This window comes from Mirounga angustirostris, unplaced genomic scaffold (assembly GCF_029215605.1).
Source record: "Mirounga angustirostris isolate CCGP_5_RB_7025 unplaced genomic scaffold, mMirAng1.0.hap1 SCAF_10, whole genome shotgun sequence".
Lineage (NCBI taxonomy): Eukaryota > Metazoa > Chordata > Mammalia > Carnivora > Phocidae > Mirounga > Mirounga angustirostris.
This window is the reverse complement of record NW_026991718.1, coordinates 48,060,219-48,075,584: the sequence shown is the minus strand read 5'-3', so window position 1 is coordinate 48,075,584 and position 15,366 is coordinate 48,060,219. Positions and strand designations below refer to the sequence as shown.

The window sequence follows — 15,366 nt, the reverse complement described above, 5'->3', positions numbered from 1 at the left end:
ATTCCTTCCATTAGGTAGGGGGCTTGAAAATGGGTTGGGCTTTTGTGACACGTTCAATCAAGAGAGAATGTGACAGTAACACTAGGGGACTTCTGAGGCTAGGTCATAAAAGGTGATTCAGCTTCCGGAAATCTCCCTCTTGACTCCTTCAGTGGCCGTGTAAACAGCTGACTGCCCTGGAGCTGCCATGATGTGGGGAAGCCCAAACTAGCTCATGCGGAGAGACACCATAGAGATGTTCTGAGGTGATATAAAGAGAGCCAGGTGCCCAGCCAGTCCCTGGGTCATCCAGCTCCTTGCTGTTCTACCTCTTCTTGACCTGACTACAACTGCTGGAGACACTTTGAGCCAGAACCACTCAGTTGAGCCCTTCCCAGATTCCTGCCTCATGAAAATTGTGAGATAAAATGATGATGATTACAATAAGCCACTAGGTTGGGGGGGATGATTTATTATGCAGAACAGACTTGAAATGGAACTCAAAGTTTGGGCAGGAGCAGGGGCAGCGCTCACTTGCCGTGCCTAATCTAGTGTGGTGTTTTGCTTTTCTGAACTTGACTCTGTTGGCTTACTGGCCAAATACTTGCTATTCTTCCTTTTGAAATTGCAGAGGGAGCCAGGGCGACTGGCTGATTTAACTAATGTCACCTATAGTGAATACCTCACAGGACACTCCGGCCAGCCTGAGCCTTTGGGTCAGGTGCATACCTATCTGATCTTGTTGAAGACCAGCTATCACAGTTGGCCAGTTGAGGGGCTTGTGGGCATGGCACTTTCAGTCTGGAGAGGAAGTTAGAGTGGCAGGTGTCCGTGGACCTGTGTGGCATCTGGGCCTTCCTATCTTGCTATACTGTGCTCCATGCTTTAGAATCACCCCACTCCCAGGACCTTCTACTCATCTTTTGAGTCTCAGCCCAGCGTTCCTTTCCCCACGAAGTTTGGCCATTCTCCTTGGAGGCCCCGTCTGTGTCTTTGAGTTCCTGTCCCGTTTGAGAGAACTCCTAGCTTCCCTATCCATTTCTCTCATGTGGCTAATTGGTCCTGGAAGGCTGGGCCCAGGGCTTGTTTATCTCAGCATCCCCAGCACTGACCTCTGCTGCCAGCTCGTAGCAGGGGCTGGTTGAATCCTTGTCCAATGAATAGATGCATTTAGTTAAGAGAGGGGAAAAGAAGCCATAATATTAGCTACTCTTGAACTTGGAATGCTTTTGATGTCTGGATTGAGAGACCAGGTCCTGTGTCAGTGCCCCTTGCAGCATTTGGACCCTGGCTCATTGATTATGGTATGTTACTTGCGGAAGGAACAGGTTGTGTCCTAAGTATGTGGTCTGGAACTTAAAGCACATTCTCTTTCACAGAAATGATGTTGCAAGTCAGTGGTTTTCAAGTTAAAAATAAAACAAGCAAAAAAGTCATGAAGCTCTCTTCAAAAGAAATTGTTCCTCATTGCCACCCTTGCTCACCACACCCATTTCCCCTACCCTGCCCCCAGCAGATCCCCAGGGGACTCCTAGAAGCTCAGATTTGAAGCATGGATGAGTGTTGGGCCCTAGTCCACCCTAGGAAGGGCAGTGAGCACCCAAAATAAAGGGCTGCAGCCACTGTAAACTGCCCCAAGCTTGTTGGAGGGAGAAGTGCCTCTGAAGTCCTACCCTGCCTGGGGGGTGGGAACATGGCCAGGGGCGGCAAAAAGGGTCTGTGGGAGTGGGGGCAATGAAATGGAGTTCCCATTTCTTCAGTGCTCACTTCAGGTGCATTCCTTTGTTTAGTTCTCACAACAGCTCTAGAAATGAGTGCTACTTCTAATCCCCATTCTAGAGATGAGGAAACTGACCTCAGAGAGGTTATGGGACGTACCAGGGTCCTGCAGCCTGCAAATGGCAAAACCAGGACTCAAACCTCAAAAACACTCATTTGCACCACACGGCGAGGCTGAGGTAATTCGGTGTGGCTGGGCTGAAGTGGATGCTCCTTTAGAGCCGTCCCATCACCCCGTGGGACAAATGCGGGAGGGGGAGGGCCTCCCCTCCCCCGAGGGCCAGCGTGGCTCCCTGGGTGGCAGGTGGTGCTGAATGCCTACGAGGGGGACACCCAAGGCATGATAATGCTTTCCATGCACTTAACACTTTCTGAGCGATACTCTCTTCATCTATAAAGTAAGGGAAATGATAAAAATCTACCTCGCAGGATGTTGGGGATTAGAGATAACACATGTAAAATGCTTGTGGGGTTGATTGTGTGGCTTTGTCCCCAGTCTGCCAAAACAGCGCACTCAGCCTGGGAGGGTTTTTCCTCCGGATTGCCGTGTGCTCATGGGGTTGGGGTCTCTAGCCGCAGGGCAGGCGGTGGGTGCCGGAGGGGTCCCGTTGATCAGTGGTCCAGTGTGAATGACTGTCCAGAAGGCATTTCTGAGCGGTCGTGGGGGAAAGATGACCCAACATCTGCTCTAGTGAGGGATGGCCAACCGAGGTCTGTAGTGTGGGGTGAAGCATGCTAACGGAGGAGTCAAAACTCTTGGGTCCAAATCTTGGCTTTTTCAATGACTATCTGTGCGCATCAGTGTCCTCGTCTGCTAGCAGATGATGCTAATGGTGGTGGAGCTGGTGTTTACGGTGACGACTGTGCTGATACCCACCTCCTCGGCTTCATGGAAGAATAAATGAAGCGATGAGCATAGAAAGAGAGCGCCGTGGAACCATCCACAAATGTTAGATGGTGTTGTTACGCTTTTCCCTTTTGCTTTTTCTGCAGTGAGTGATGGAAGCATCAGGCCCTCCCACAAGAGTGCCCCTCACCCTTTCCTTTCTGTTTCTTAGCCGTCAGATGTTTTGCACCCCAGACCTACTGAAGCAGAGAGCCTGGGAAGGGGGCTGGCAATGAGACGCCACATTAAAGATAGCATTATTTTAAATGTCTCTGGACTGCTTGTAAAAAGAACTTTGGGTCATATAACCTACTTCCCTTCTAAATTCTAAAACAGAAAGTACTTTCCTATAGTTGCCACTTACCATATCCAGTTTGGGCAGCCTGCTGCTCACCATTCAGCTCTCTTAAGTATTGATTTGTCATCTGTCAGCTTATAGCGGTCCTTTGTGCATTAGGAAAGAATGGATCTGATTTTGTTTTCAGATTTTAAAAAAAGATTTATTTATTTGAGAGAGAGAGTGAGTGCACAGAGGGAGAAGGAGAAGCAGACTCCCCGCTGAACAGAGAGCCCGATGAGGGGGTTCCATCCCAGGACCCTGGGATCATGACCTGAACTGAAGGCAGACGCTTAACTGACTGAGCCACCCAGGCGCCCCCAGATTTTTTTTTTTTTAAAGATTTTATTTATTTATTTGACAGAGAGAGACACGGTGAGAGAGGGAACACAAGCAGGGGGAGTGGGAGAGGGAGAAGCAGGCTTCCCGCCAAGTAGGGAGCCCAATGTGGGGCTTGATCCCAGGACCCTGGGATCATGACCTGAGCCGAAGGCAGACGCTTAACGACTGAGCCACCCAGGTGCCCCCCCCCCGATTTTTTTTTTTTTAAGAGTAAGTATTTTCGATGACATTCGGAATTTGATACTTGTAAAGAATTTGAGTGAGGTGGGAGAAATTTTCTCTAGCACTTTAAAAGTGTCTGGAGTCCCCTTGGCCCTTTCTCCCATACTAGTGCCAAAGACAAGGGAAAAGTTTCTAGGATTTTCCTGCTCTTTTTGTGTTTTAGACTCTGGGTGCAAAGGCATTATACCCCAGTTTCTAGGAGGTTTGCAGGATAGAGGGATGGCCCCAGTGATGCTCTTTGAGTTATTTTAGGGCAATGAGAGAAGTCGTGGAGGAAGAGGGTTAAATAAGTCATTTGGATGTTCAAGGGGGAAGAATGCTGCTTGCTCAAATACTGCTGGCCGAACTTGGCTTCAGTCCTACACAGGGTTCTAGACTAGATTATTTAAAATAAGTAGTAGTAGTAGTAAAGTTTAGAAGACTTTGGAAAAGCAACAATTACTGGCATACAGCCTGAGATTTTTAAAAACAAAGTATGTCAGCTTGACATTTTTTGTTCCTTAATATTATATCTATAATAAGATATCTATTAAGGAAATAGACAGACACAGTCCTAATCATAATAGGGACTTAATCCATATCTGTTGACTGAACAAATGCAAGCTTTTGCAAGGCTTTTGATAAGGTCTTTCTGACCTGGTTGATAAAGTGCTAGCACAATGCAGACTGGAGGCGAGGGCTGAATTAGAATAACCCAGAAAATGCTCTTCATACCAGCCTGGAGGCAGAGTTCTAATCTGGGCCATCCCCCCCCAGAAAGCTCTCCATGACATGGATGCCACATAGAGAACAGGCTCTTTGACCCACGCTGGGCAGGGCAACATATGTGCTGGGGGATGGAATCCGGAGCAACCAACCGTACTTAGCAATTTTTTAAAACCTCCTCGGGGCGCCTGGGTGGCTCAGTCAGTTAAGCGGCTGCCTTCAGCTCGGGTCGTGATCCCGGGGTCCTGGGATCGAGCCCCGCGTCAGGCTCCCTGCTCCCTGCTCAGTGGAGAGTCTGCTTCTCCCTCTCTCTCTGCCTACTTGTGCTCTCTATCTCTCTGTCAAATAAATAAATAAAATCTTAAAAAAAAAACAAAAAACAACAACCTCCTTTGCCACCGCCCCATCCCTGAATATAAGCAATACCTGCTCACTGCTCACTGTAGGCGATTTGAAAAATATAAGAAAGGCTAAGGAAGAATGAAAAAGGATTCGTGATCTCCCGAGCTCCCTAAATATAACCACTGCTAACACGTTAGTGCATTTCTTTGCAGTGCTTGTTCAATGCATACAGAGATTTAATCTAGATGAGTTAATTTTTATATCCTCTTTTTATTTAGCCTAAACATATATATATATATATATATTTTTTTTTTTTTCCCCATCATCTCTCTTGGCTCTGCATGTGTGTATTTGTTGAATGGAAACAAATAATAGCAGCAAATATTAATACACTATTTTACTAAGGTCCAGGTAACTGTTCTAAGGACTTTATAAGCCTTTTTAATCCTCAAAACAATTCTGTGAGGTGTTATTATTACTCCTATTGTACAGATGAAGAAACTGAGGTATAGAGAGTTTGAATAATTGCCTGAAATCACCCAAATACTAAGTGGTAGGGGCAGGAATTTTTCTTCTGAAGTATGTTTTGGTAGATTACATTCACTAAATGGTATTGGAATAATTAAATAGCCAATCTAGAAAAAAAAAACTTTACCTTAGTATAAATTCCAGTTGAGTCAAAGACTTAAATATTTTTATATTTTATCTTATATAAAATATTTTATAATTTATCTTTTGATAAAATTGTAAATATGCAAAAACAATGGTTCTCCATGCCCCTTGAGCTTTAGAATCACTGGGGGTATTTATTTAGAATTACCAATGTTTGGGCTTCACTCCAAATTTAAATCAGAATCTCTGCAGGTAAGACCTAGACACCTGTATTTTTTAAAATTTATTTTATTTTTATTTATTTTTTTTAAAGATTTTATTTATTTGACAGAGAGAGAGAGAGAACACAAGCAGGGGAGTGGGAGAGGGAGAAGCAGACTCCCTGCTGAGCAGGGAGCCCATGGCGGGGCTGGATCCCAGGACCCCCGGGATCATGACCTGAGCTGAAGGCAGACCCTTAACCAACTGAGCCACCCAGGCGCCCCTAGACCTGTATTTTTAAAATCTCCCCTGGTGGTTAGAATGTAGCCATGGCTGAGAAGCACTGACCAAAATAAAAATGTAGAGATTTAAAAAAAAAAAAATCTGGGAAAAGAGAAACCCCAAAGTTCTAAAACAAAACGATGATAATTCAATAGAGGGGAGTTAGTTATTGTTTAATGGGTATGGCATTTCAGTTTGGGAAGATGCAAAGTTCTGGAGATAGATGGTTGCACAACAGTGTGAATGAGTTTAATGCCATTGAGCTGTATACTTGGATTAAAATAATAAATGTTATGATATATATATTTTACCACAATAAAAAAAATGCATTACAAAAAACATAGGCACAATCAAAATATAAACCATAGGTTGAAAAAAATAAGGTAACCTACCATAAAAAGGGATTTATATATATAAAGAGCTTCTGCAAATCAATAACAAAAAGAGAAGTCCACTGTAAAAATGGGTAAAAGATATGAATAGTTTACAAGAAAGAAAATATAAATGGTTCTTAAACACATGAAAAAAGACCATTCTCACTAATTGTAAGAGAAAATAAAATTAAAGCTACAATAAAATATAATTATCACTTAGGCTGTGAAAAAAAAAAGATTGGATAACTTATTTGTTGGTCAGGGCCATAGGAAAAAGTCATCCTTGCTGGGGGGAATAAGATAAAATATAAAGTGGTATTTTACTGTGGTGGGCCTGTTTTTTGCTTGATCAGTTGAAATTTCCAATGTTCACACAATTTGATCCAGTAATTCCACACCTAGGAATTCATTCTATAGAAATATTGATATGTAGGGGCATCTGGATGGCTCAGTCGGTTAAGTGTCTGCCTTTAGCTCAGGTCATGATCCCAGGATTCTGGTATCAGACTCCACTCCCTGCTCAGTGGGGAGTCTGCTTCTTCCTCTCCCTCTGCCTCTTCACCCTGCTCGTGCTCTGTCTCTCTCAAATAAATAAAATTAAATTAAATCTTAAAAAAAAGAAATATTCATATGGAAAATGATGTATGTACAAGATTATTAACTGTAATATTATTTGAAATAGCAAAAGATAGATCCAAACATCTGTCAGTAGAAAACTTGTCACATTTTGACATGTCCATTATGTGTACATTGGAGTACTCTATGGCGTGTTCAAAAAAAATAAGGCCAATCTATATATGCTAATATGGAATGACTGTCCCCATGTGGAAACAGCAAGTGTAAAACAAGAGAAGGGGTATAAAACAGACCTCGTTCTGGGCAGAGAAGAGGCTGGTAGGAAAGGTGGCCCCTGGGAAGAGGACGGGCATAGAAAGAAGACATTTTTCACCATGTGCTTTTTAAATATTGATTTAGAAAAAAAAAAACAAACCCTGTGAATATTTAACCTCTCCAGAAGAATTCCTTCTTCTTTTAAAGTTTCTTTTTCGTGGGGAGGGAAAGAGCGATGTAAAATGGCATCAGGAAGGGTCAGAGGGTCAAGGATTTGTTGTTGTCTGCCCTGTGTTTTCACATAGCTGAGCAAGGGCTTGGCGAGTCCCTGTGACCAGGATAAGTGGCAGAAAGGAAAGGCTGCTGGGGCCAGTTATCAAAGGAGTGAACTCGGGATCAAGAGGGAGACCCCAGTTTTGGGCAGGAGCAAACACACCTCCTTGCCCGGATGGACACGATAAGGGGAGGATTGGTCCCTGGAGAGACGAAACCAGGAACATGGGGTTGGGTGAGAGAGCTCCAGCCTCAGGGCCTCTATATTCTCTGGAAAATAGGAGATAAGTTATCTGCTGCTTCTAAGGGAGCAGACGGTGGCCCAGGGGCAGGAGGACGGTGCTTAAAACTTAAAGTAGCTCTTGTGGGAAAGCAGGCGAACATCGAACATCGGGGAGGCTCTGAGGGTCCCATACGCCCTCGGGGCGGTCTGCACGGCTGAGTCTTCAGCAGTTTTCAGCAACCCGGGCCCCTGAGCACAGGGCCTGCCGCAAGTGAAGGAGGATGAGGCCTGAGGCCACATGGGGAGAGGGTGAGCAGTTGTAGCCCCAGGCTGCCTTGCGTCTCCGTCGTCACTGGGACCCCCTTGAGCCCACGGGCAGGAGTCCCAGCCCAGCTCAGGCCTGCGGCTCCTGGGCCTGAGAGAAGGGGTTGGGGGGGCTAATCAGGGGACACACCCCGGAATATTTCCTCAATTATTCATTGACTCTGCAGAAACCAAAACAAACAAACAAACCCAAGTCTTTATCACTTTCTTACGGCCAAAAGGCGTCTTTTATCCCAAAAAGGTCTTAACCAGCTTATTTACCTACCTGGTTTACCAGACTTGTTTGCTGTTGTCAAATATGAAAACTACTCTCAAAGGAAGATATTTTTTTTTGTATTTATATTTATTTTTTTATTCTTATGTTAATCCCCATACATTACATCGTTAGTTTTTGATGTAGTGTTCCATGATTCATTGTTTGTGCATAACACCCAGTGCTCCATGCAGAATGTGCCCTCCTCAATACCCACCACCAGGCTAACCCATCCTCCCAGCCCCCTCCCCTCTAGAACCCTCAGTTTGTTTTTCAGAGTCCATCGTCTCCCATGGTTCGTCCACCCCTCCGATTTCCCCCGCTTCATTCTTCCCCTCCCACTACCTTCTTCTTCTTTTTTTTTTCTTAACATATATTGCATTATTTGTTTCAGAGGTACGGATCTGAGATTCAACAGTCTTGCACAATTCACAGTGCTTACCCGAGCACATACCCTCCCTAGTGTCTATCACCCAGTCACCCCATCCCTCCCACCCCACTCCAACAACCCTCAGTTTGTTTCCTGCGATAAAGAATTCCTCATATCAGTGAGGTCATATGATACATGTCTTTTTCTGTTTGACTTATTTCGCTCAACATAATACCCTCCAGTTCCATCCACATCGTTGCAAATGGCAAGATCTCATTCCTTTTGATGGCTGCATAATATTCCATTGTATATATATACCACATCTTCTTTATCCATTCATCTGTCGATGGACATCTTGGCTCTTTCCACAGTTTGGCTATTGTGGACATTGCTGCTATAAACATCGGGGTGCACGTACCCCTTCGGATCCCTACATTTGTATCTTTGGGGTAAATACCCGGTAGTGCAATTGCTGGGTCATACGATAGCTCTATTTTCAACTTTTTGAGGAACCTCCATACTGTTTTCCAGAGTGGCTGCACCAGCTTGCATTCCCACCAACAGCGTAGGAGGGTTCCCCTTTCTCTGCATCCCCGCCAATATCTGTCATTTCCTGACTTGTTAATTTTAGCCATTCTGACTGGTGTGAGGTGGTATCTCATTGAGGTTTTGATTTGGATTTCCTCAAAGGAAGATATTTAAGATATGTGTTTTTAAATACACTCCAGGCTGTGATTATGATGGCAAATCACTTATTTGCATGACTTCAAGTCTTTCCTCCCCTTTCCTAAAAACATTTTCGTCACTAGTGCTCGAAACTCCACTCTCCGTGATCCACTGCCACACACCTCTCTCCCAAAGTGCGTGTGTGTGTGTTTTGGGGGTGGGGGAGGTGGTATGGGAATAAGGTTCTACAGAAGGAGGGGGCCACAGGCCCCTGGGAGGGGTAACACTTGGTTACTATCTCCTTAGAACTGGTGGCTGGCAGCTCGGGGTGTGGGGCGCAGCTGACACTCAGTGTGTGGAGACTCTTAGAAGCCATTTGGAGAGGGCGCCTGGGTGGCTCAGATGGTTAAGCATCTGCCTTCGGCTCAGGTCATGATCTCAGGGTCTTGGGATCGAGTCCCGCATCGGGCTCCCTGCTCCTTGGGAGCCTGCTTCTCCCTCTGCCTCTCTCTCTCTCTCTGTCTGTCATGAATAAATAAATAAAATCTTAAAAAAAAAAAAAGAAGCCATTTGGAGACCAGCGTGTGCCCTCCATACCTGGAAGGCCGACCCTTTCTCCCCTCTGTGCTCTGCTTCATGCCCTGCTCTGGTTTTCTTCTTTCTTTCTTTCTTTCTTTCTTTCTTTCTTCTCTTTCTTTCTTTCTTTCTTTCTTTCTTTCTTTCTTTCTTTCTTTCTTTCTTTCTTTCTTTCTTTCTTTCTTTCTTTCTTTCTTTCTTTCTTTCTTTCTTTCTTTCTTTCTTTCTTTCTTTCTTTCTTTCTTTCTTTCTTTCTTTCTTTCTTTCTTTCTTTCTTTCTTTCTTTCTTTCTTTCTTTCTTTCTTTCTTTCTTTCTTTCTTTCTTTCTTTCTTTCTTTCTTTCTTTCTTTCTTTCTTTCTTTCTTTCTTTCTTTCTTTCTTTCAAGATTTTATTTATTTATTCATGAAAGACAGAGAGAGAGGCAGAGGGAGAAGCAGACTCCCTGCAGAACAGGGAGCCCGATGCAGGACTTGATCCCAGGACTCTGGGATCATGACCTGAGCCGAAGGCAGACGCTTAACCGACTGAGCCACCCAGGCGCCCTGCTCTGGTTTTTTCTAATCACAATGAGCAGAAGAGCTTCCCGAAGCCTCGAAGAAACTCACTGGTTCGGCCATTTAGCCAACAGTGTTTAAGCACCTGCTGCGTGCCAAGACCTGTAGCCGGAGGAGGAATGTAAAGGTGTCCACGTTCTGGATCTCTCCCTGAATGGTCTGCAGACAAGTGTCTTCAGCTCCCGCTGGTTCCAGGTCCCATAAATGTCTTGTATATTATTATCTGAATACCAGAATTAAAAACTCACTTTTGAACCCTGCGCGAGCAAGGGACAGCCGTGCCCTCCAGGGACCCGGCAGAGTGCACATGCCAGACAGCACGTAGCTGTCAGGGCAGGGATGGAGGCGTTGCTATGGAAACTGCCCAGGCAGCCTTTCCACTCAAAACCTCTAGGTTCCCTTTTTAGTGCCATTCCTTCCAAGGGACACACGCAGAGCTGTCTCTCCTCTTTTTTCTTATCTCTAGGAAGCTACAGAGTTGAGGGGGGTTGTTGGCAAGCAGGGTGGGGAGAGGTTGAGCAGAGCCTGGGTAGGAAAAGAGCTGCTGGGTGATGGGGCTCCCAGCAGGCCTGTGGGGCAGGGCATGTTCGCAGCTCTACACCGAGACTGGTGGCTGGTGAAGCCCCCTTACCTCTGAAGGCATTACACCACACCCACCGCCGCCCCTCTCCCTGCCCCCACAGGCTGCAAGACGTTTCAGGACAGGGCCAGGGATAGCCGGATTGCTGTAATTCAGCCTTGCTCGGTTTCCCTGAAGTCAGGAGCAATGGTGTGGGTCTCTGAGACCGTGCACTACAGCGGAGAGAGCGCTGGGATTGGAGTCAGCCGGCCTGGATTCTGGCCCTAATTCTGGCATGGTATGACTGTAGGCAAGTCATGTTTACCCTTTGGGCTCATGTTTGCTCATCTGGAAAACGAGAGGACTGGAATAGAGCAATGATTCCCAAGGGCTGCATCAGAATTATCTGAGATCTTTATTTAAAAATGCAGATTTTGGGGCGGCTGGGTGGTTCAGTCGGCTAAGCATCTGCCTTCGGCTCAGGTCATGACCCCAGGGTCCTGGGATTGGGCCCTGAGTCAGGCCCCCTGCTCAGCAGGGGAGTCTGTTTCTCCCTCTCTCTTCCCTTGCTCGTGCTCTCTCTCTTGCTCGCTCGCTCTCTCAAATAAATGGGTAAAATCTTTTAAAAAAATAATAAAAGTGCAGATTTCCAAGCCCAATCCATAGATCCCTGTTCAATATGTCTGGGGTGGGCCCCAGGAATCTGTATTAAGGTGAATGTAAATTCATTTCATTTAGAGAGTCTGTTGATGTACTCGGGATAGTTACAGGCACCTTGAGAGCAGTCACACCAGACGGTGCATCACTGAATTAGATGTAGGATGTCAAGTACACTCAGATATTGCAGAGAATATCCTAAGAGTATGTTATTTGATTAGCCCCAGGCCTTATGGCGATGATGCCACTTACCTCATATGTAGTGCCTTTTAGTACAAAAAAGAAAGTGACCGTCACTGAAACCCTCTTATGTAAGCATAACTTGAAGGGTGTACTTTAGAATCAGGAATGGACAGGCATTCATGCAGCCTCTCTTGGGTGACTGTCACCTACCAATTGCTACACCAATGCTGCAAGAGGTGTGGGGGGAAGCAAAAAATAGGATTCCTCATGCTTTTCTGAAACTTTCCTTCCTTCACTTTAGTAAATCCATTCCCTTGGTCTTTTCTGACTCTTTGGTTTTTCATTTATTTATTCAACACAAATACCGATCGAATGCATATATGCAGCCAGACTCTGATCCGCATTGGGGCTACAAGAGAGGACAGGGTTATAGGCCAGTTACAGTATGGAGTCATGAGTCCTCATAGCAGGTGCTATAGGAGGACCTGGGGGGTACTCAACCGAGGCTGGCTCCATATATCTTCTTGCCCTTCTCCTGCTTCTATGTATGGGCATTTCCAAATCTCACTTATACACAGACAGAATGGCATTTATTGGCAAAAGACTGGAGCAAAACAAGGTTGGCCATGACCAGCAGACCGGATGGATTGAGGAAAAGAAGGTTTCCTTGGCAGGAATAATCTCACAGTTAGTGATGAGATGTTTAGACTAGCAATCAATCAGCATCAAGAAGATGTGAATAGCTCAGACAAGATGAATATCCTGGTAGGTAGGTGAAAATTAAACACATAGGTATGTATTCCATGAATTTGGCAATGGTTGTGTGGACTCACCCTTAGGATTCTGTGGCATAACTAGGGAGGTGCCTTGTCCTGAGGAAGTGGGAGACTGGGCAGGGCACCCAGGCATGGACAAAGACATGGGGCATGATGGCAGGTGGGAGGAGAAGGGGGAACAGCAATGAGAAATTGTCGAAGAAATTATATTTGTGTTGAGATCTGAAGAATGAGTAAGAATTAAGCACACAAAGAGAGGAGGAAATTATTTTAAGAAGAGGAAGCAGAATGCAAGGGCCCTGCAGAAAAGAGGCTATCAATGCCTGCTACCTGAATAGAATCAACAGCTTCACCTTCTGTGGAGAATGAATGAAAGCTCAAGAGCCTTACATACCTGCAGAGATTGACCAGGCCCTGGAAGACTGGAGGATGCCTGCAAAGGGGACAGAATCTGAGAAGGAAGCTCCTTCCTAACTACAGAGAATATTAATGATGACCATGTAGTTGATCTGAGGGTCTTGAGGTGGCCAGTTTGAAGGGAAGTTCTTCACCCCTTACGGACTGCTAGCTGGTGAGAAAGGAGACAGGAGGTGCTTGGATGTAATTAGATATTTTACTTCCACAAAGGTACACATCTAATAACGAATTATTATTTTTGCTTTGAACAATCAGTTGTCTTTTAAAAGTTTAAGGGATGATAGAAAAAGTAGATTAAAAATATTTCCCCACTTATTTACCATTTTTTATGTTCTTTATAACTTTCTGTAGTTTTGAATTTTCATATGGTATCATATCCCTTCAGCCTGAAGGGCTTCCTTGAATATTCCTCATATGTGGATTTACTGATGATAAATGCAGTTTTCATTTACCTGAAATATCCTTATTTCGCTTTCAATTTTAAAGAATATTTTCACTGGGTACAGATTTCCAGTTTAACGGGGTTATTCTTTTTTTTTTTTTTTTAAGATTTTATTCATTTATTTGACAGAGAGCTGAAGGCAGATGCCTAACAACTGAGCCACCCAGGAACCCCTAATGGGGTTATTCTTTCAACACTTTATAGATATCACCCTATTGTCTTCTGGTTTCTATAGTCTCTGGTGAGAAATTAGTTGTCATTCTTATCACTGGTCATCTATATGTAATGATTCTCCCCGTCTTGTGGCTTTTAAGATTTTCTCTTTCTTTGATTTTCCAAATTTAAATGATAATGTGGTTTTCTTTTATTTGTCCTACGCAAGTATTGCTGAACTTCTTAGGTCTATAATGTGATATTTTCAATAATATTTGGAAACAATTTTGGTCCATATTTCTTTAAAGTCCATTCTTTCTGCTCAATTCTCTCTCTTGTCTCTTTCTGGGATGCCAGCCTGTGTGTTAGACTTCTTACTATTTCACAAATCATTAGGTTATTTTCATTTCTTTTAATCTTTTTTCTCTTTGTGATTCAGTTTGGATAATTGTTATTGATCTATTATTAGATTCACCAATTTTTTCTTCTACATTGTCTAATCTACTGTTAATCTTATTCAATACATTTTTAAAAGATTGTAAATATTAGAATTTTTAGTTTTATAATCCCCACTTGGTTATTTTTTAGGATTTTTATACCTCTCCTGAAACTTCCTATCCTTTCATCCATTGTATCCATCCAGAGATGCTTTAACATATTTATCATAGTGATTTAAAAATCTTGTCTGCTAATTACAACATATGGATTGCTAATATGACTCTTTCTACTGATTGTTTTCTCATTTTCTCTTGATTATGGGCTATAATTTCCTGCTTTTTCATAAGTCTAATAATTTTTTTATTGTACATTCAGTATTGTGGATGTTACATTGTGGAGACTTTGAGTTTAGTTATTTTACTCCAAAGAAGGTTGAGTTTTGTTCTAGATGACAGTTAAATTGCTGGTGGATGACTTTGTTCCCATGGAGACTTCATTCAGTCTCTGTTATAGCAAGGCTATTTTTCTCTTAATCCTAGGATTTAGCTTTAAGTCTTGGACAGAGGATATAGAGATATTAAACTGATAAGAACAGATACTACACTTGATCTTAGCCAGAAGGCTGAGAAGTGATGGCTCTTAGTCTCAGGATACAATTCTTACTACTAAGATATGGCCCTTCAGGTGTTTCATTGGAAAACTAGAGTTCTCTAAATTGGTGTATTAAACTTCAGACTCTGTCTCCTCAGTATCAGACAGCTGTTGAAAACTCTGCATGGACTTTCAGTCTTTAAGTTGTTGCTTTCAGCTGGATTTCTTGGATTCTTTCCCTGAACATGTCCAGTTCAGAGTTGTCCAAGGGTTTGAAGGGAATTTTTACACAGATTTTGGGACTCCTCTGTGACTCCCTCCTTTCCAAGATTTCCCCTCTTAAATGTCCAGCTGCTTTGGTAGCCCCAAACTCTGACCTCTGACTTAGCTAAGTAGGACTGATGCTTTCTGTTTGAGCTCTATTTCCATTCACCACACCACACCATCCTTAAGGAGAAGATTGGGTAAATACCAATCTAATCCAGTGTGTTTTCCTTCTTTTAAAAGTCAAATCCACTCCAGTTTCTGCCTGTCCAAAACTGATCTCCAGTGCCTTCAAACATTTGTTTTTTTAAAAAAATTTTTTTTTCTAGGCTCTTTAATTATCAACAGGAGGATTAATCCAATATCCCAACATATCACTGGGATAGGGATTGGTGGAAGGTGAGTTCATTCTCTGCATCTGACTTAAAAAGTTGTGAATCCAAAGGAGAAATGATAAGAATGACTCAGATGACTTATTTGGATCTAAGGGGAGTTTAAGAGCCAAATATGAACTTTTCATAGAACCTAGAGTCAGCACTCAGAATTATGCTGACGGAGACCAGTTAGGAGGCTGAGATTTTTATGTAGGCATGCATTGAAGGTTCATTTTACAGGGGTGGCAATGGAAACAAGAGTGGAGTTGGAAGACTTAGCTGGGCAAGTGGGAAGAAGGCAGAGGCAAAGGAGAGGGAGAAGGCAGAGACAACCCCTCAGTGTTGAACTTGGAAGATAAAAGAATGGCACTGCTCTTAAG

The 15,366-nt window shown here is 43.7% G+C and overlaps 1 pseudogene; it reads right to left on the bottom strand.

Moving 5' to 3' along the window:
• Positions 1–14,293: 14,293 nt before the first annotated feature.
• LOC123852243 (U2 spliceosomal RNA) lies at positions 14,294–14,391 on the bottom strand (annotated as a pseudogene).
• Positions 14,392–15,366: the final 975 nt, after the last annotated feature.